General features: G+C 35.6%; 1 long non-coding RNA gene and 1 pseudogene across 1 annotated transcript; one reads left to right on the forward strand and one right to left on the reverse strand.

The window, feature by feature from the left end:
• Positions 1-1,541, reverse strand: LOC131628714 (uncharacterized). Its single transcript, XR_009291872.1, has 3 exons — positions 1,042-1,541; positions 520-909; positions 1-314 (listed from the first exon to the last, which is right to left on the reverse strand). It is a non-coding gene; the product is annotated as an uncharacterized LOC131628714 (long non-coding RNA).
• Positions 1,542-1,714: 173 nt separating this feature from the next.
• Positions 1,715-14,159, forward strand: LOC131628713 (uncharacterized; annotated as a pseudogene).
• The last annotated feature ends 7,979 nt before the right edge of the window (positions 14,160-22,138 follow it).

Consider the following 22,138-nt stretch of genomic DNA (forward strand, 5'->3'; position numbering starts at 1 on the left):
CCCATAGAGTATCATCAGGATTGTACTACAAAGCCGACTGTACTCCAAAGCAGACAAGAAATCAGAAATTGCTTATCTCTGCATACTAACACCATGGAAAAGTGAAATAAAATAAAACAAAAGTGACTAAATTATACAAGTATACATAATCATATGCAACTTTTATACAATTATCAATCTAAATCACCCAAATATGATAGCATTCCACAATATATTGTTATCCTAAAGAGCATCACTTCTCTCTGTAGGTGGATCTTGTTGCAATTATTAAAACCTCTCATAAGTCTCTTTTTAGCTGGAGTCATCAGTACCACCTATAAAACCAGCAGCCATAAAAAAAAGTACATCACTCCAATTTGGCTCTCAAATCAAAACCAAATCCATAATTAATTAAAAAATGAAAAATAAAAGAATAGATGATAACCCAGTTGTAATTTGACAAAGCATTTCATCTTTTCTTTTACAATGTACTATCAAAATACCACAAAACTTAAAGTATCTAAAGGGTTTCTACCATACAAATGAGATAGGAAGCTTGAATCTCCATCAAAATTTAAGAAATTAAAATCAATATTTGGGAGTTTAACAACATTGTATCTTGTGCCATGGATTGTACCTGGATTTGCAGAGAAAGAACCTATAAAATCTTTTGCTGAAAATGGAAGAAGTAGGTAAGTTTATAAAAAAACCCTAGATCTAAGTTTATCTCACAATTTATGAATATTTCTCTGCAAATAAATTGAGAATAGAACATACCTTAGACAACCTTGAAACAAAATATACTGCTACCCATCGAAGATGATGAACAGTTTAAACTTTCATAAAGAAATGCTTTTGTAGATTAGACAAATAATGAGCTTCTTCATCAACCTGCAACCTCGTAAACCACTTATTGTTGCTCCACACAAACTGCAATGGGAAGCCATTCAAAAACAACATCAATATTTTCAGTTCAACAAATCCAATACAAAATGCTATCTTTGTTATAACCTTAAGAAAACCAGTAGTAAACAAAGAAAAAAGGAAGTAAATAAACCGTACCAGAGGAAATAAATATACCATTAGATTACGCAAGCAGGGCAACGACCACCATAGACAAATAATCCCTCTATATGAAGAAAAATTGGAAACATATTTTGCAACATTCACCTTCTTCGGTTCCATTGATTTCGGTAGCAAAGATTCTAGGGTATGGAGAGAAAGAGACGAGAGAGATAGAAATATGCTATTGGAGAGAGAAACAGATTTGTGAAATGAGAGGGATAGAGGTGAAAAGTTAAAGGAAAAGGGGCGGAGCGGAGAAAGGGTGGTGCACCGATCTGAAGTCGCCGGCGGGGCTTGCTACGGATCTGCAAAGGGATGAAGATGAGCAGAGAAAGAGATAGAGAGTAGTTTAGGGTTCACAGATCTGAAACGTATTGGTCAAAAGGTGTTATGGAGGGAAAGTAGATTAATTTAAGTTGGACCAATGAGAATGTAACACTTGTTGAAAAAGGTGAAAATATTGTGTTATATTTAGTTAATTACGGAAATGCCCTTTTTTCTTTGTAAATGCATTTTGTGCAAGGACAAATTAGTCAGTTTGGCCAATAGTTTAGTAAATGTTAGATAGTAGAATTAGTCAGCCAATAGTTTAGTAAATGTTAGATAGTAGAATAGTAGATATCCTACTTGCTGTTTAATTTGGTTTTAGAGAAGTTTAGGTTTATTTTCAATTTTAATTGCAAAATTGATCAGTACACCTAGCTATTAAGTCCAATACAAATCACCACTAAATCATCGCTTTATTTGAAGATAGATAAATACAATAAACGCGATGAAGACGTTTGTTAAATTGACTGTATCACCGGCTTCCTTCGGTTTCTTACTTTATTTGTTTGTTGAATCTACCAAATTCTTTTCATCGTCTAATCATTTCATCTCGTAAATGTCTTCTTCCAGTTCCAGTTACAGTTTCTCACTTTTTGAGGATGAAGATACAACAAATAGAAGAACACAAACCGACACAAGGATCCATGAAGTCTTCCTAAGCTTCAGAGGCGAAGACACTCGTGTTTCTTTCACTTCACATCTCTATGCTTCCCTTCTAAACGAGGGAATTCACGTTTATAGAGACGATGATTCACTTCCAAGGGGAGATCATATTTCAACTTCGTTACAGCAAGCAATCGAACGGTCTCAAATTTCTATTATTGTTTTCTCAGCAAATTACGCGGAATCGTGTTGGTGCGTTGAAGAATTGTTGCTAATTATGCAGTGTCATAGAAACATTGGGCAAATTATTCTGCCAGTGTTTTATGATGTAGATCCTTCTGAAGTATGTCATCAAACTGGTGAGTTCGGAAAGGGATTTCAAAAACTTTTGGAAAAGTTTTGTAACGAGGGGTTGGGCGACTACCCTCCAGGTTTGGTGTGGTGGTTAGATGGTTGTGTCTCCCGTGATAATTGTCCCAAGAGAAGCTGGAGAACAGAAATTTGTGAAGCTGCTTCGCTTGCTGGATTTGTAATCCCAAATTCCAGGTTAAATTTTCAATCCTAGTAAACAGTCAAATTGGTGAATCTTCATAATGCTCTTAAATAGATACTTGTTGAAATTATGAATAGTTTGATAAGTTTTATATAGTTCATTGACTACTCATTATATTTATATAGTTAATTAAAGCAAATGTAGAGAGATGAAGATGTTGTTATGTGGGGTGTGTGGTAAGATTAAAAGAGATGAAATTAGAAATGACAATATTAGAGTGGTGGGATAACACTTGTAGGAGAAAAGTTGGGGGAAATAGGTTTAGATGGTTTGGGCATATAGAGAGAAGACCTGTAAACTCTATTAGAGGTAGATGAAGACTTAATTCATGTAGCTGGTCCATATAGTAAGATAAAACATAACATAACGTTCATGAAATTCACCCTTAGAATGTGTGGGTTGACAAACCAGTTTGTATGGTGAGGTTTGCTCCTACTTATAAACACTACACAAACCGTATCTCTAAGCAATGTGGGACTAATCTGCCCTTCAAATCCAACATAATGAAGGTGTTGGAGGCTGCAATGAAGGCAAGCGAAATGCCGCAATTTAGGTGACTAGAGGCGGACCGCAATGAAGGCGGAAATTCCAACACACCCCCTCACACTTGGGCCTCAATAAGGCCGAATTGTGGACGATGCGTGAAGTCAAAAAAGTGACTTGTAAGGTAAGGATTGCCCTCACTAATAAACACAACAAGGCCATATCTCTAGCCTTGTTGTGTTTATAAGTGGAGACAATCCTCACCATACAAGTCGGTTGTTAAGTCAGTTTTGTAAGGTTGAGTTAGGCCCAACCACATTTCTTAAGAAATAGAAATATCATTTTGCATAGTAATTTTTTTAGGGTTAGAATGCATTTTTAATTCAAGACCTAGTGATGGCTTCGTTTGACCAAAGCTAGTTTCCCACATGATAAATCAAAGTATGAAACTTTGAATTCTGACTAAGAAAGTTGTCCATATTTCATGCCCAACAATGCCTTTGAATTAGATTGATTTCCCTTCAGTGCATGAAACCTGTAGAAAAGGAAAGTGTGTATGTATTTATGTGTCTTCATTTGGTTTGTTTTATGTAGGAATGAAAGTGAGGCTATCAAAAGTATTGTTGAAAATGTTACACATTTGCTAGATAAGACACACTTGTTTATTGCTAATAATCCAGTGGGAGTTGAAACTCGAGTGCAAGAAATGATTCAAATGATAGGTCGAGACCAGGATATCCAACAATTAGATGATATTCTCCTACTAGGGATGTGGGGTATGGGAGGGGTTGGTAAAACAACCATTGCAAAAGCCATTTTCAATGAAATTAGTCGCAATTTTGAAGGTAGAAGTTTCCTTGCAAATATTAGGGAAGTTTGGGAGTAAAATGTTGGACAAGTGGGTTTACAAGAACAACTTCTTTTAGATATTTGCAAAACTAAGACTTCCAAAATACAAAGCACTGAATATGGAAAAATCATTTTAAAGGAAAGACTCTGCCATAAAAGAGTATTGATTGTACTTGATGATGTGAATACATTGGACCAACTGAATGCTTTATGTGGAAATCGTAATTGGTTTGGCCCGGGTAGTAGAATAATCATCACAACAAGAGATAGACATATACTTCGTGGAAATAGGGTTAACCAAGTATACAAAATGAAACACATGGATGAAAGTGAATCAATTGAGCTATTTAGTTGGCATGCATTCAAGCAAGCAAGTCCTACAAATGATTTTGTTGAAATTTCTAGAAATGTAGTAGAGTATTCTTGGGGATTGCCACTGGCTTTGGAAGTCCTTGGGTCATATTTGTTTGACAAGGAAGTAAGAGAGTGGCTTTGTGTGTTGGAGAAACTCAAAAGAATTCCTAATGACCAAGTACAAAAAAAGCTAAAAATAAGCTATGACGGTTTAAATCATAACACCGAGAAAGAAATATTCCTTGACATAGCTTGTTTCTTTATTGGAATGGACCGAAATGATGTTACTCTTATATTAAATGGCTGTGGACTTTTTTCAGATATTGGAATAAGTATCTTGGTGGAACGAAGCCTTGTAACTATTGATCATCAGAATAGACTTAGAATGCATGATTTGGTGCGAGATATGGGAAGAGAAATCATTCGCGAGAAATCACCTGAGGAGCCTGAGGTGCGTTGCAGGTTGTGGTTTGAAGAGGATGTGATTGATATACTATCTGATCAATCTGTAAGAATTTCATATACTTCAGTTTTAAATTCTTGATTTAAAATATCTAAAGTTTGAGAAAGGAAAACCAAAACTTTAGTCATTTGTCATCATTCATTAGTTTGGTTGTGATTTGAAAATGATTTTAGTTGTGAATAGTTTTGTGCTTCCTTCCCTTCTAGCTAGTAATAAATGTTGTTTCATTACAAGTTTATCTACTTTGTATCTAATAGATTAAAATGTGCATGTTTTGCTTTTTGGTCTTTTATCTTTTACAGGGAACGAAGTCTATTAAAGGGTTGGCTTTGAAGTTACCCAAAGCTAAGGCAAAATGTTTTAGTACTAAAGCATTTAAGAAGATGATGAAACTAAGATTACTTCAACTTGCTGGGGTTAAACTTGATGGAGATTTTGAATATCTTTCAAAAAATCTGAGATGGCTGTCTTGGAATGGATTTCCCTCAACACATATTCCTACGAACTTTTGTCGAGAAAATTTGGTTTTCATTGAGTTAGAGAACAGCAATGTCCAACGTATATGGAAAGATCCCCAGGTATTGTTTTTGATATTTTTTTAATTAGCATATTTATTGTTAAAATTTAACCATGTCGGTCAAATTGAAATATTATGTTATTATATGATACTTTTTTAATTCTGTTTTCGTCTTTCTGTCTGCCAGTCTTTCTAATTTTGCAAATTTCTTCATAGAAAGTTTTCCAAGTACTCCAGGTGTGAACATATTATTTTTTGTTATGAAACGGTAGTTCGTCTAAATGTTAAAATTAAGAATTTCATACTTTTTAAGAAACTTATTTTACACTGTTATACAACTATTCAAAACCCCACTCATGTATAATGGGTGTGTTAATGAAACTTCTTTAAGCATTAGCAGTAGATAGTTAGAAGATAGTGTAAAATGGTTTTACACTACGCACAGATCAAAGTTAAATATACTGCAGATTGTCTAATTAAATGGTTTTTATCGATATATCATATATATTTAGTGTGCATCATCATTAAAGCTCCTTACCACATAAATCTTGAGCAAAAAATTTATTGTATTAAAAAGAAGGGATAGGAAATGGTTACAATATTGACTATTTGTATAAAGCAGATTTAAATTTACATTTAAAACTGTTTATTTCAAATTATTGATCTTTATGTAAAATGCTCTGATGTGACTTTTAATAAGTTCTGCAATGTTTTGTAATGGAATTTAGCCTGGTTTCAAAATTTTGCATTCATATTGGTAGCCGAAATAATGACGATGCACTTGTAAATAGCTTGTTTAGTGAGACATCGTAATAGCTTCCATTATTTTTTGAAGCTTCTTCCCTACATTTCCCTTTGACATTTTTCTTCTTGCAGATGATGGGAAATTTGAAAATTCTCAATCTTAGTCATTCTCATTGTCTGACACACACCCCAGACTTTTCGTACATGCCTAATCTTGAAAAGCTAGTACTGAAAAATTGTTCAAGGCTGTCTGAGGTTTCTCCTAGCATTGGACATCTCAATAAAATTCTTCTGATAAATTTAGAAGACTGCATTAGCCTATGTAGCCTCCCAAGAAGTATCTATAGGTTGAAATCTTTAAAAACTCTCGTTCTTTCAGGTTGTTTAAAGATTGACAAGTTGGAAGAGGACTTGGTACAGTTGGAATCTTTAACTACTCTGCTTGCAGATAACACTGCAATAACAAGAGTTCCTTTTTCAATAGTGCGGTCAAAAAGCATTGGATATGTTTCTCTGTGCGGCTACAAAGGATTTTCACGTGATGTGTTTCCATCTATCATTTGGTTTTGGATGTCACCATCAAATAATCTCTCATCCCAATTTCAAACATCTTCTCTCATGTCATCTCTTGTTGCTTTAGATGTACCAAGTAGTAGTTCCCATGAACTATCGGCTTTTTCTAACCACCTTCCGAGGCTTCGAAGTCTTTGGGTGGATTGCAAATCTGAAGATCAACTTTCTCTAGATGCAAAAATAATTGTGGATACTTTATATGCTACAGTTTCTAAGGAATTGGAATCAACTGCAACTACATCACAAGTATCAAATGTTAGCACATCTACATTAATTCAATGTTGCAGTCAATTGAATTGTCAAGTTACCAATATTCTGAAAGAGATGATTTTACAGGTTTGACAGACTCTATATCTTCTCCCGCCTTGCAAATATAACTATTTGATCATTAGAAATACTAGACTTTGCTTATAACTACCTTAAAAGTCGTACAATTGATGAGTTGTGATTTGATGACAGTTTAAAACGCATATTTTACACTGACGGTGCTTTTATAACAAAGTTTCCTTACCCATGAAAAGAACATGAGTATGCATTTTCCATGCTAGTTATGTAGTTGATTTAAAGTATTCATGAATATGAGTTTTTCTTTTGGTTGCATGTAGTGTTGTGACCAATTGTGACATGATTTTCATGAACTTTGTTCAGGAAAATAAACTGTTACAAACTTACAATTTTCAAAACTTTTTCTCATTACCATTATTTTATGAATTCAAGCAAATATATATGCGTATCTTAGAAAAATTTAACATCCAAGGTATTATTAATTACCACCTGAGAAAAATTATATCTTAATTGTTGAATAAATGATAAGGTGATATAAATATGCTTGTCAACTAAATCTTTAGTCTATCTTTACTTTTACAGAATAAGGATATCAATGGGAGTGGTGGTTATTTGCTCCCCGGTGATAGTTATCCAAATTGGTTAACCTTTCATTCTGAAGGTTCTTCTGTAACTTTTCAAGTCCCTCAAATGGAAGGGCGTAACTTAAAAACATTGATGTGCATTGTCTATACTTCAACCTCAAATAACATAACATCAGATGGCGTTAAAAACGTGTTAGTGAAAAATTACACAAAGACTACCATTCAACTTTATAAGAGAGAGGCATTAGTCTCCTTTGAAGATGAGGAGGGACAGAGGGTAGTATCAAGTATGGAACCCGGTGACAAAGTGGAAGTCGTTATTGTTTTTGAGAATGGTTTCATTGTAAAGAAGACATCAGTTTATCTCGTATATGATGTACCAGATTTGATTGGCATTGCTTGTAGAGGCGGTGAAAATGAACTCTCTGTCAAGAGATTCTCTACTGAAAAAGAGTCCACCAATGACTTCAATCAGAACAGAAGGAAGAAAAATCGAGTGGAATGAATCAACGAATGATGGTAAAGTAATTATGGGTAAAACTCAATTCTTGTAGTGCTTGCAAACCTTTTGTATTGACAACAATTGTTTTACATTTTTGGCCGAAGTTTCTAGATTATATCCATAGTGAAATTTTTTAATATTTCTAAAGAGAAGTCAAATATTATATTTTCTTCTGTTACAATTCTTCCATGTCATGTCTAGTTTTTAGGTAGGTGGGCGGTTCTAATTGTATTCCTAACTTTGAGTAAGAAATACTCAATTTTTAATTTTTATTGAAATACCTCCGTCTAACATATTTGTGTTAGGATTAATAGGTGAGATTGAGAAAGCTCTTAGAATTTGGGCTAGATTAACTCAATCCTTACAAAAGCTAACTTTAGGACCGACGCAACGTGTTTAGAAAATAACATAAAGTTAAAATATATATATATATATATATATATATATATATATATATATATATATATATATATATATATATATATATATATATATATATATATATATATATATATATATATATAAAATTCTGCACCAGCCAAAGGTTGAACTAATAACATCCAAGACATGAGGCTTCCTTCTTAACCAACTAAGCTAGATAAATACTTGTTTACTTGTCATGGAATATATTTATAGCTAAATTTAAGCTTTTGAGTTTTGAGGCCTTTTTTGACCCAAAATTTTAAGGTCTAAAGCCATAGCTTTTGTGGCTTGGCCCCGACTTATTCGATTTCCACCACCCCCTAACACATGTTCAAGTCATATCTCATCCAATGTGAGATTTTTAACACACCCCCCGTGTTCTGGACTTGACCACTAGAGCATGACCCGAGTGGTCCGATAGAGGTGACTCGATAGTAGGTAAATGGGGTTGACAATTGTATCTTAGGTGAAGGAAAATGGGGTTGACAGCCGAGTTAACTACTTACCACAATCGCAGCATCAGACGCAATAGTTTTCTCGGTCAAACTCATTTCTTGTATTAAAACAAACTACTTCAACATTTATTTTTCTTAAAGGAAAATGGGGTTGACAGCCGAGTTAACTATTTTTTACCAACTTGCAGCAAGGGGGCTCCATTGCTCCATGATACCTCGGTTGGTTGAGAGATCTGATTTTTCTTAATTTTGGATTGGCCTGATTGAATACTTTGTTTGGGAGTTTCTCTCCTACAGCTGAGGTATTTCTAGTGCAATAGTTATAGTGTTGCTTTATTGGTCGATGAGAAAATTATTTTCTTGCAGTGGCTTCCTGTGCTTAAGGAAGTGTATTGTAGTATGCTGATTGAGGATTGTATTGATGATCTTGTTAAGGAAGGATCATGCTCGTGCTTATACCCATCACTCTGCTGGTATGAGGCTACAGATTTGGAGCAACTTCTTATGCAGGAACTCAATTTTAATGGATGTAATGCAAAAGTGTGTGTTTGTTTTCTCAATTAATATGCTCATTGGTGGAAATTTTGCTACTACTCTTGTACTGCTGCTACATGTTTTAGGGAACCGTCTTAATCTTTTTTTGTTGGCAATGTATTCGTGTTTCTGGACGGTTTTTGCAACTCACTCACCTTTCCAGGTGTTGTTAATTTCTTTACCATTACTTTTTGGTTTGTGTACAATATGCTCTTAAGGTGCCGGTGTCTCTTTTGTTGCTGGGATGATGCTGCTGTGGATGTTTTGATGGTGTACCTTGTTTATGATATAAAGGTGTTCTCATGTTTAAGGATTTATTTATGAGTATGGTGTGCTGCTAGATTATTCTTGGGTATAGTGCTCCAAAAATGGTTCCATTGGAGTGCTCTCATCAATTGTCAACATCTTATGTGTACTTCTCCTTACCACTTTGTCACTATACTAATCTGAATAATAAAGTTAATCAACTTGTCTCTTTTTCTGTTTGATTTTTCTTATGATATTTGTCACTTTACTTCAATAAATATATAAGGTTATGTTATACGCATAGACTAATCTCTTGATGTAAGGAGGACCAGAATGTACATCAAAACATTTTTTCGAAAAAATTTAATATAAAATTGAATTCAAATCTATAATCTCTCTTTAAATTGAAAGATGTCTGTTAACATCTCATTCTAGTGGTCTTGGATGAAAATGTTCTTCTCAAATGATTCAGTTATAAAATAACTTAGTTATTTAAAAGTATTTGTTTTAAATGGTTAGAATTTTTAATCTTATGCATTTCTCTCAATTCAATACTTTAATAAATGTAAGAGTAAAATAATATAAAACAGATGTGATTAGAGCCAGTTTCCTACACATGGAGACTAATCATTCGGTGATTAGTATATTGTGTGAAATATTTATAATGTCTTCTGCCAGCGTTGACCCAATTCATACAATTTCTTCTCCATTTCCTTTCCATTATTTCAACTCTGGTGAAATTGATCGCTGTTTGAACCTCTTCTTAGAAAAGTTTGGCCCTCACCATTTTCTGATCCAACCAAATGGAGGATTCAAAGTCTTCCTCATCATCCTCATCAAAGTTCGGATTTCCAACTACTAAACAAGGTGAAGAATTGACTATTTTATTTTATTCTACATTACATGAATTTAGTCGCATTTATTGATTCTCTTTTTCTCTTTTTGTTTTAGCTCTTCTACATAATAGGAGGCCGGAACAAGTATGGATCCATGACGTGTTTTTAAGTTTTAGAGGAGAAGATACTCGTGCTTCCTTCACTTCACATCTCTGTACCGCTCTTCAAAATGCTGGAATTACTATTTTTATAGACGATAATGACCTTCAAAGAGGAGATCACATTTCAACATCACTATCACGTGCAATCGAGCTGTCTCAGATTTCTATAATTGTTTTCTCAATAAATTATCCCGATTCACGATGGTGTCTTGATGAATTGGTAAAGATAATTGAGTGTCGCAGAACCAAAAGACAAGTGGTTGTGCCAGTGTTCTACCATATAGATCCCTCTGAAGTGCGTCATCAAAGAGGCGATTTTGGAATAGCGTTTCAACGTCTTTTGAACAAAACTACAAACAAAATGGGATTCCTTCGGGCAGCTAAGTTTGAGATAAGTTGGAGATATGTGCTTCGTGAGGCAGCTAACATGGCAGGGTTTGTAATACTAAACTCCAGGTATAACTTTCTTACTCAAACTTTTCCTCAACTTTTGTTATATATCAACATGTATTTGTGTATACTTATCTACATTCTATTTGTGTAGGAATGAAAGTGAGGATATCAAAATAATTGTTGGAAAAGTTTCACATTTGCTGAACAAGACAGACTTGTTTGTTGCACACAATCCTGTGGCAGTTGAATCTCGAGTGCAAGATGTCATTCAACTTCTTCTACCCATTCTATCAAAGGAAGTTCGAATACTAGGGATGTGGGGCATGGGGGGAATTGGCAAAACAACCATTGCAAAAGCCATTTACAATAAAATTGGCTGCAATTTTGAAGGTAGGAGTTTCATTGCTAATATTAGGGAATATGGGGAGAAAATCGATGGACTAGTGAGTTTACAAGAGCAACTTCTATTTGATATCTGCAAAGAAACAACAACCAAGATACCAAACATTGAGTCAGGAATAACCACATTACAATATAAACTCAACAAAAAGAAGGTACTTATTGTACTTGATGATGTGAGTACGTTAGTCCAATTGAATAGTTTTTGTGGAAGTCGTGAATGGTTTGGTCAAGGGAGTATAGTAATCATCACAACTAGAGATATGCATTTACTTAATGGGAGAGTTGATAAAATATATAGAATGACAATAATGAATGAACGTGAATCAGTTGAGCTTTTTAGTTGGAATGCATTTAAGCAAGCAAGTCCTACAGAAAATTTTGATAGAATTTCCAGAAATGTAGTTGAATATTCTGAGGGATTGCCACTAGCTCTGGAAGTCCTTGGGTCTTTTTTGTATCATAAGACGGTATTGGAGTGGGAACTTGTATTGGAGAAACTCAAAAGAATTCCTAATAACCAAGTGCAGAAGAAGTTAAGAATTAGTTATGATGGTTTAAATGATGACGATGAGCAAGAAATATTCCTTGACATAGCTTGTTTCTTTATTGGGATGGATCAAAATGATGTTATACTTGTATTGAAAGATTGTGGACTTTCTGCTGAAATTGGAATAAGTGTCCTTGTTGAGCGAAGCCTTGTGACTGTTGATGATAAGAACATTCTTGGAATGCATGGTTTGATGCGGGATATGGGAAGAGAAATTATTCGTGAGGAATCACCAAGGAGGCCCGAGGAACGTAGCAGGTTGTGGTTTCGTAAGGATGTGATTGGCGTATTATCAAGACAAAATGTAAGAACTTAATGTACTATTTCCTTAAAAATATGGATTCAAATAACTAAAGCTAAAGTTAAAAGGAACATTTATGTTTCACTTGTCAAGATGCATTTGTTTTGTTGGTTATCAAGAGATCATCGTAAATTATTTTGGCAGGGAATCATTTTGTCCTTCCTGACTTATAGTTAATAACATAGGATTGGTTTCTGGCAAGTTTTATAATGTTTTTGCCTTTTGGTTCATTATACTTCACAGGGAAAAGAAGGTGTTTTGGGACTGGCTTTGAAGGTTCCTAGAGCTTATGCAAAATGTTTTAGTACTAAAGCATTTGAGAAGATGGAGAGACTTAGATTCCTTCAACTTGATGAGGTAAAACTTGATGGAGATTTTGAATATGTTTCTGGAGAGCTGAGATGGCTGTCATGGAAAGGATTAACTCAGATACCTGCAAACTTCTATCGGGAAAATTTAGTTTCCATCGAATTAGAGAACAGCAAAGTCGAACTTTTATGGAAGAAAACTCTGGTATTACTTTATATTTTAGTTTTTCATACTACATGAGTTATTATCACTTCTCATATTTATGGTTGAAACCTAAATTTGAAAATGACGACCTTTAAAGTTAAATCTCTAAATAAATTTTGTATACTTTTAATTCTTGTTGTGATAATGAATCTTCTGTAAGCATTTAACAATATATTATTTGATTATAGTGCAAGGTAGTTTTGCGCTAAGCGTGAATTGAAATGGGTTTTATCAATATATTTAGTGTACACCATGAAAACTATTACAACTACTGCAGGTCAAACACATCATTACAAATTTACTATCTAAAAGTTGTGTGAAAACTTTGATACAGGAAAGAAAGGGTAACAATGGTTGCATTTTTTATTGTTTGATTAAAAAAAAATTAAATTTATAGTTCCAATTTATGAACTCATAGAATTCTTAGACACGAGTTAAAAATTTATGCAAAATTATATGCATAAAATTTCCTTGTTTCAAAGATTTTCCACTAGTATTGAAATATAAAAAAACTCTGCACTGCAATCCTTTCCATTTACTTTTTGATGCCCCTTCCCTAAGTTCCTCAATAATATTTATGTTCTTGCAGAGGATGGAGAAGCTGAAAATTCTCAATCTTAGTCATTCTCACTTTCTCACACGAAGCCCCGACTTTTCAAACATGCCTAATCTTGAAAAGCTAGTACTCAAAGATTGTCCATTGTTGTATGAGGTTTCTCCTACCATTGGTTATCTCAATAAAATTCTTTTGATAGATTTGGAAGACTGTATTAACCTACGTAGCCTCCCGAGAAGCATATACAAGTTAAAATCTCTAAAAACTCTCATTCTTTCGGGTTGTTTAAAGATTAAGTTGGAAGAAGAAAAAATAAAATCTTCAACCACTCCCCTTGAAAATATCACTACAATTACAAGAGTATCCTTTTCAGTAATATGGTCAAAAATCATTGGATATATTTCTCGGTGCGGCTGTGAAGGATTTTCACATGATGTGTTTCCATCTATCATTTGGCTTTGGATGTTGAGATATGCATTGATTTGTATATGATGATGTATTCATTAAGATTGATTGTGTATTGATTTATCCTCTTAATTAAAGGATATTCGTTCCGAATTTAATATAAATAAGATAAAACTGAGAGCTAATCTTTCAAGTTATTCACTGCCAAAACCTTATTCTAAAATGATATCACCAACAAATAATCATCCATTTGGATTTCAAACATCTTCTTTGATGTCATTTCTTGTTGTTTTAGATGAACCAGTTCTTGAACTATCATCACTTTCTAATTACCTTCCAAGGCTTAAGAGTCTTCGGTTGGATTGCAATTATGAAGATAAACTTTATCTAGATGTTAAAATTATTTTGAATGCTTTATATGCCACAGTTTCTAAGGAATTAGAGTCAAGTGCAATTGGTAATGTATTATTACAAAATTGCTGTCATGCACACGTTTCAAGATCAAAATACTCCTTCAAATCTCTTTTAATTCAAATGGGAATGAATTGTCAAGTCTCAAGTATTTTGAAAGAGAAAATTTTACAGGTTTGACATACTGTCTCTTCTCCCCTTTTTATGTTGGGTGTGTGTATCACCTCATACATTTGAAATCTTAAGTCTATATATGTTGAAATGCTTATTCATTATTTGTCTTGATACTGTTTAGTTTTATGTTTATTTTATTTCAATGTCTTAGACCACTTCTTAATTTATGGAGTGTCTCTATATACCCTCTTCTCTAAAGGGAACACCGTTCTCATTGGAATAAACAAGTTTTGAATTTGCATCATATTTCATCAATATAAAGGAACACCGTTCTCATTGGAATAAACAATTAGTTCCGAATTTGCAGCTGATTTCATCAATATAAAGGAACACCGTTCTCATTGGACTAAACAAGTTCTGAATTTGCAGTTGATTTCGGACACTGGTTAAGTGATTAAAGTGATAAGTTTTTCTAGAAATGCGTGCATTTAATGTAATAAAAATGCATTGGAAATTGAAATCATGACTTTTATAAAGAATATTTTCTTTATTTAGTATGCTTAAAGAGTGTCATGAGAGCACTCGTTAGCAAGACCCTTTTGAGAATATATTCTCAATACATCCCTTGATATTCTTAGGCACTTGGCACAATTACATTAATGCCCCCTGTTTTCGGAGATACATATCAGGAAATACTTTTTTGTGTTCAGAGTTTGATTTCTTCCGTAGTTACATCTATGAAAGTAGTTTAAAAAGGTAAACGTTGAGAAAATTTTAAATTAATTCAGTTCAGAGAAACTTTCGTAAATGTATCTCCGGAATGTTTTAACGCCAGAATCTTTTGTAGATGTACCTACAAAACCTTCTGCTATATTTTACACCAACTATATTTCACTCCAAAGCTTCAATTTTTTGTGCAACAGAATAATACATCAAAATATAGTGCATCAAAATAGTGATATGTATACTCAATGTTATATAATATATCAAAATAATACATCATATACGTCATTCAAATAGTCATATGTCATATACATAATCAAATGAAAGTATATCAATATAATAAAAATACAGACATCAAAATAATCAGCACGAATGCTACTCTATGTGTTGGACAACATCTGCATCCTCTCCTGTGCCTCGAGTGCCTCTTCTACGTCTACCACCTCCTCTGTCGGCTCCTCTGCCTGTACCGTATACTACCCCATCTATCTTGGCGCGATGTCTACGGTACACCAGTGCCCGCTATGCCACCTCCATAATGTTATCCAGTATACGCTTAGAACCAGACCCCTCAGGGAAGAAACCTCCTGCAATGCTTGTCTGCCCTATGTCAACTATCTGACGACAGCGAGGCATCACATATTGAGTGTGGTCCAACTAAGACTCTTGCTCCTGTAATATCTCTTGATGAGCTGGTCTGGACGGTGATCCTGCTGCAGTGGGACCATGTAAGGGTGTGAGACAGTGAAAAACCAAGTGATGTACCCATCGGCGCAACTCCAGTCTCTCTGTGCTTTAGTCGCCCGAGCCTCGTCCGGAACCATGTGTTGCTGATAGTCAGCAAATATGTCATCTATCTACCCACGGGTCAACCCGAGAGGAGCGGAGACAGAAGGGTGGCGAGATATCATCTGATAGTAGCCGAACTGCCGCATGACGCGCTCCGGAAGATATGGAACAGTGATGGTCGAACTGCATGCCAACCATCTAGAAAATAGTGTGATATTATCAAACGGGCGCATCTCACGATAAGTAGTGTAGACGTCGTAGCGGATGTCCTCGACAACCATGCGATCTAGGTAAACTCTGTAGGGGTCCACCGCCTGGTTCCCTCTCATGGGGACGAAGGCATGAGCACGTGGCCAGACCTCGATGTACTCCTACATAGATCCCCAGCCAATGATCACTTGGTAGTTCTGTAATATCCAACCTGAAATGAAAATAAAAAACACCGGGATCAAACATTATCACGAATATAGAATAAAAAGTAGTGGAAAAAAGTAGAAGGATGTAAGATTGTTACCACTAATAGTGAACAACTACCTGCGACAGTCCTGGTCTTCCACAAGCATCGTTCTCCAAGTCTCGAATAAGTGTACGTCAATGTTGCCGCCCCCAGTTGTACTTATGGATCCGTGCGGGATCCAAAAAGTACCTAAGGAAAGCGACATTCGTATACGTGGAGCTCGTGTCCACAAATAGTTAAGTGCCGATCAAATATAGAAAGTAACACCTAAGCACACGCTGTATGCGTATCTCCATCTAAGTTGGGTCACCATTAGCCTGTCGTGCCAGAGCTAGCGCATCAACATATATCTGCATCAAGAAGGAAAACCTCACGTAAGTTCCACGAGTCTTATCCACCTCCTCAACCGCATCGAGTGGATCAGCCCCAAGCTCATCAACCAGAAGCTCTCTCGCTTCCTCCTTCGTTATCCTACCGTGACGAAGGAGGGCACCCATGACAGGTATATGCATTAGGCATGAGATGTCATCCAAGGTAATAGTAATCTCACCATGAGGTAGATGGAAGGAGGACGTCTCAAGGTGTCATCTCTTTGCAAATGCCATGAGCATCTCATTGTGGATCGTGGAGTACCTGATCTCACATAGGTCCTTGAGACCAGAGGCTGTAAGGACATCTTGGAACCAAGCCTCCTCAGGCTGCTGAGGAGATAATATCTTCCACCCATGGTTGTAGAATTTCTGGGTCGGCCTATCCTAAAAATTTCCAATGAAAACAATGTTAATAACAAGCAATGTTAGAAATAATAAATTTCCAATGAAAAAAAATAAAGCATTAGTCTAAGCAATGTTACCTCTCTATCCCTGACATGTCTGGCGGTATGATCAGCGTACCCTGTCAAAAGGGACAAATCGGAGGGACCCTCTGGGTAAATGTAACGCCCCAGACTGCTTTCGGGATGATCGACTGACCCAACAAACACGTGTCTTTTCAGCATGATTTTTCCTCACTCACACGCTTTCTGAAAATTTTTCCAGAAGGTCACCCATCCTAGAATTGTTCCAAGTCAAGCACGCTTACACTACAACGCGCAAGGCTTTTAAAAGCGCTTTTTTTGGCCTTTAACAGCGCTTTAAAGCGCTGCCAAAGCCAGCGCTGGCATAGGCTACGAAAGCGCTTTTAAAAGCGCTCTGGTAGGCCCCCCTATAAGAGCGCTTTTCTGGAAAAAGCGCTCTTGTAGGCCCCCCTTTAAGAGCGCTTTTCAAGAAAAAGCGCTCTGGTAGGCACCCCTATAAGAGCGCTTTTTTCAAAAGCGCTTTCGTATGTTGCGTTTTTTTTTTTTTATGCTTTTTATTATTTCTAAACCTGCACTTTTGGCAGCAATATTTTAGAACCTGTAATTTACTATTTTTTGGCAGTATTTTTTCATGAACCTATAATTTATCATTTCAAATCGATAAATACCATTATAATCGATATCGATTATATACAAAAAAGTATTATATTATATACCATTAATGTAAATCAAAATACATATATACATATTTATAAACCAAAACAACTAAACCAATTCACATATTTCTAAACCAAAACAACTAAATGGGAAACAACTTCCGAGTTCTTATGCAACCAATGTACGCTTCCTGTATTATCTGGAGCTATGTTGTATTGATGCTTTAGTGGAGAACCAGTAGTCACCTGAGCTATGTTGTATTGTGTCACAGAATATGAATCAAATAACTGTACCCCGAACGATCCTGCCACAGAAGACTTAGCTTCGGGGTACATTACTTGATTCTTATTCTGTGGAACATAATCGGCAGGGGCACATTGTGTTCTATCCTTTACTAGTCCATCCACTGTTTGAAGCTCAACCTACAATAGAAAAACGTGATTATTTACACAACATTCACATTCTCAATATTTTCTCTATCAACCAAAAATTTCCTCATCTCCGAACAAAAGACAAAATAGTTAATAAAAATAGTGCTATACCAGAACAGAAACCAATTTATAAGAAATCAATTAACAACCACATGCACATAAAAATAGTTTTTGATAAAAGAACAAGTCAATTGAGCCAACAACCAAAAACCCTAAAAAAAATCAGCCGTAGAGCCGTAGAGCCAACAACCAAAAACCCTAAAAAAATTCTGTTCATCATCTTCGAAAAACCTCTCCAGAAACTGTAAATACATTGTTCATATTCATCCAACAACAATCACAATACACAGCCGCAAACACTAACCAAAACCCTAATTGTTCATCTTTCTCATACACGCAAACCATTCATCAGAAACAAAACCATTCACAAATCATCATCAAACATAACCAGACAAACATTCATCAAACCCAAACATTTGTTCATCACTTTCCTAATCAAACAAACCCTTCAGAAATTTGAGAGAGGAAGAGAGAATAAGAAATAAACTCAGAAAGGTCTCACCCGGTTTTGGTTTGTAGATTCAGAATCGAAACCGAACTCAGCAACAACACGAACCTCAACTCACCATAAACTCGTGTGTTTTGGATCTGAAAGGAAGAAGAACGGCGGAGGTTGCTCGTGGTGGCTGGCGACGGAGGGACGAACGGTGGTGGCTGGCGACGGAGGGACGAACGGTGGTGGCTGGCGACGGAGGGACGAACGGTGGTGGCTGTGGCTGGCGACGACGGAGGGTTTTTCGGTTGCAGAGAAAGTGAGAAACAATAATAAAAAGAAAACGAAAGAGAGAAAGTGAGAAAGTGAAAGCGTGTTTTTGTTTTTAACTTTTACTAATAAAGGCTACTAAAGCGCTTCTGAAAAGCGCTCTCATAGCCTGGTCTATACCAGCGCTTTTTAGCAAAAAGCGCTCTCATTAAACCCCCCTATAGCAGCACTTTGAAAAGCGCTCTCATACCCCCCCCTTACCAAAGCGCTTTTCAAAAGCGCTCTCATACCCCCCCTTACCAAAGCGCTTTTCAAAAGCGCTCTCATACACCCCCCCTACCACAGCGCTTTTCAGAAGCGCTCTCATACCCCCCCCTTTAAGAGCGCTTTTTTAGCGTGTTTTTTTATTTTGTTTTTAGTGCAACCTATAAGAGCGCTTTTTACTAGAAGCGCTTTAGTAGGGGTGCTGTTAAAGATTAAATTTGGCGTAGTGTTAGCTATGAAGTTCTTATAGAACAGGCTACCAAAAAGAAGATGCATCTTGTTGGTATAGGTAATACCCATCAATCCTTATAAGCTTTACTTCAACCATGCAGTCCCATACTTGCACGACCTCAGGATTCCTCTCATTCCGATATGGCGACCACCCTTGTCCTTTTCAGCCTCAGGTGTTACATGCGGTGCAACAATCCCTCGCCTTCTTTGGCCTAAAGTTTTACAGTAAGCCTCGGGCACAAAAGAACCAGTATCTGCTGGAGGTGGCATAGGAGGAGCAACATCAGTTGGAGGTGGCATAAACATATCCTGAAGATGTATGAGGGAGGAAGGTGCTTGTTATGTACCCTCACCATCATCCTGACGCCCCTGGGATGAAGAAGTGGAAGTGGACGACGCGTGTGCACTAGGATGCGGAGTAGTATGCGCGTGTAGCCTCAACTGGCCTCTGCTGGAACAAAGGCGTCGCAACCTCTGGAACTATCTGGCTCCGTGCACGTCACACAAATGTATGTTGTGTAACCATCCCATGTATGAATCAATTTATCCCATCAGCCATAATGTCTGCAAGGTATAAAAAATACATTTGAATTAGATACAATTAAGTTATAAAAACAAAACAAAATATAATTTTAACTTCAAAAATGTACATAAGGAAAGTTTTTGTAGATACAGATACAGAAGCACCCAACATTCATGACATCTGGGTGTGTTTTGGAGCTATATCCACTGAACTATCCTAACGTTTAATTGGTCCATAGATGCACCTACGAAACATTCTACAACTTCTTAAACGCAACAATGGCGTCTGTTACTGTTGAAAATCTTGAAAACTCTATTTTTGAAGCCTTGATCGTCCATTTTACACAATAAACAATACCTACATTGTCTCTAAACTATGTTTCTAAAACTATCTAATGATTTCTACACCTAAAAGTGTATTCTAACTCTATTATGGTAAATACTCAAAAATACCTTAGAAACTCAAAAACATACCGATTATATTGAGCTTTGAATGAGTTGGAGTTTGTTGATCGTTGATGTTGTTGTTCTCTGCCGAACTCGAGAGAAAAAAAACAAGTTTGGTGGAAGAATGATTTTTGAGGTTTAGAGAATTTGGAAATGAAAAGTTTTGAGAATGAGGGAGGAGAAGAGCCTAACGTGAGTATAACATCAAATGGTTCCGGAGGTACATAACTGGAAACATTCAGTAGATGCACCTACGGAACAAATCAATGTTGAGTAAAAAAAGTGTGCGTCAGGAGATACACCTCCGGAAGTAGGGGTATTTTTGGAAACGCACGTAGTGCCTAAGAACCACAAGGGGTGGGATAAGAGATTCTATCTTTTAATCTTATTTCTCTCTCTCTCTCTCTCTCTCTCTCTCTCTCTCTCTCTCTCTCTCTCTCTCTCTCTAATTTTCACTATTTCCTCTAGGGGTGTTCAAAACCAAACAGCCCCAATAGAAAACCGCAAAAAACCGTATTTGGTTCGGATTTTTAGGGGAATTTTTTAATAAACCGCGCGGTTTGGTTTGGTTTGCGGTTTGTATTTTATAAACCGAACCAAACCGCATTATGTTTCAATCCCCAAACTTCAGTTAACTTATAGCCAACCCAACTTCAAACCTATTATGCCTTAGACTTACGATTACGAATGATTTTCTCTTCCTCACACTTAAATTTTCAGTTTAAGTCTTCTCAAATCTCTCCTAACGGTATAGCACATTCTTCTCATTTTCTTTTTCAAATACATATCACATATTTTTTTAGTGTTTAGTCTCTTAAGTTCTTTCTTTTTCATCTTATTATTTTTATTCTACTGTTCTTTCTCCCAATTACGTTTTTAATGTTCATCTTCTTATCAAATCGCATCTCTTCTGCCCTTTCTTTTTCATCTTCTCTAATATTTCATCTCCTCTTTTTTTCTATTTCATTATAATGTTTTTGATATTATTTTATGCTACTATTTTATGTTTTTTATTCCACTTTTATCTAATATTATTTTTGTATATAAATGGAAAGTTGTTATTCAAATATAATGAATTTTGGTGTTATTTGATAACGCATAAATGGCTAAATACAAAGTTATGTTGTCATCAATGTGTAATGTATGACTCAATATATTTTTGTAAAAAAAACTGAACCAACCGAACCAATCCAAACCGCATTGATTTGGTTTGATTCGGTTTTATTTCTAAAAGCCAGCCGAACTAAACCGAACCGTACACTTTTTCCTCTTGCGGTTCGGATGATTTTTTACGTTAAAACCGCAAAAACCGCACCACAAACACCCCTAATTTCCTCCATCTTCTTCTTCTTTTTTTCTCCCGCCCTATCACCCATTTCCCCACCATTTTCTCTTTGTTTCTCCAACACTTTATCAACTATTTTCTGCAAGTTTTATAATCAACAATAAAATATAATTTGTTTGGCATACTATGCATTGTATATAAAGATTTAAATCAGTAAATTTTTTAACCCATTATAATTTTATCCTTGGAATGATATCAGTCTTTATATTTATACTCATATTTGGTATTGTTTATATTTAAAGATGTTTTTTTTCATGTTTGGGAGTTGATTAACCAATGTATACATATCATTAACTAAGTTTGTTCACACCATTGACCAACAATATTTATTTTTTGTTGATATCATATTTTTATTCATGATTGTTCATTAACCATATTATGAAATGTATTGCCCAATTTATTTCACACCATTAACCAAATGTATAATAAAAGTTGGTTACCATTCTATTCAGGTGGATGCGGGTAGGTTTTCAGACGGTATTATTGCCCTTGGCTGTGTGCTTAGAAACCATTCCAATGAAGTTGTGTGGGCTGC

Source organism: Vicia villosa, unplaced genomic scaffold (genome assembly GCF_029867415.1).
Source record: "Vicia villosa cultivar HV-30 ecotype Madison, WI unplaced genomic scaffold, Vvil1.0 ctg.000470F_1_1, whole genome shotgun sequence".
NCBI classification, from domain to species: Eukaryota; Viridiplantae; Streptophyta; class Magnoliopsida; order Fabales; family Fabaceae; genus Vicia; species Vicia villosa.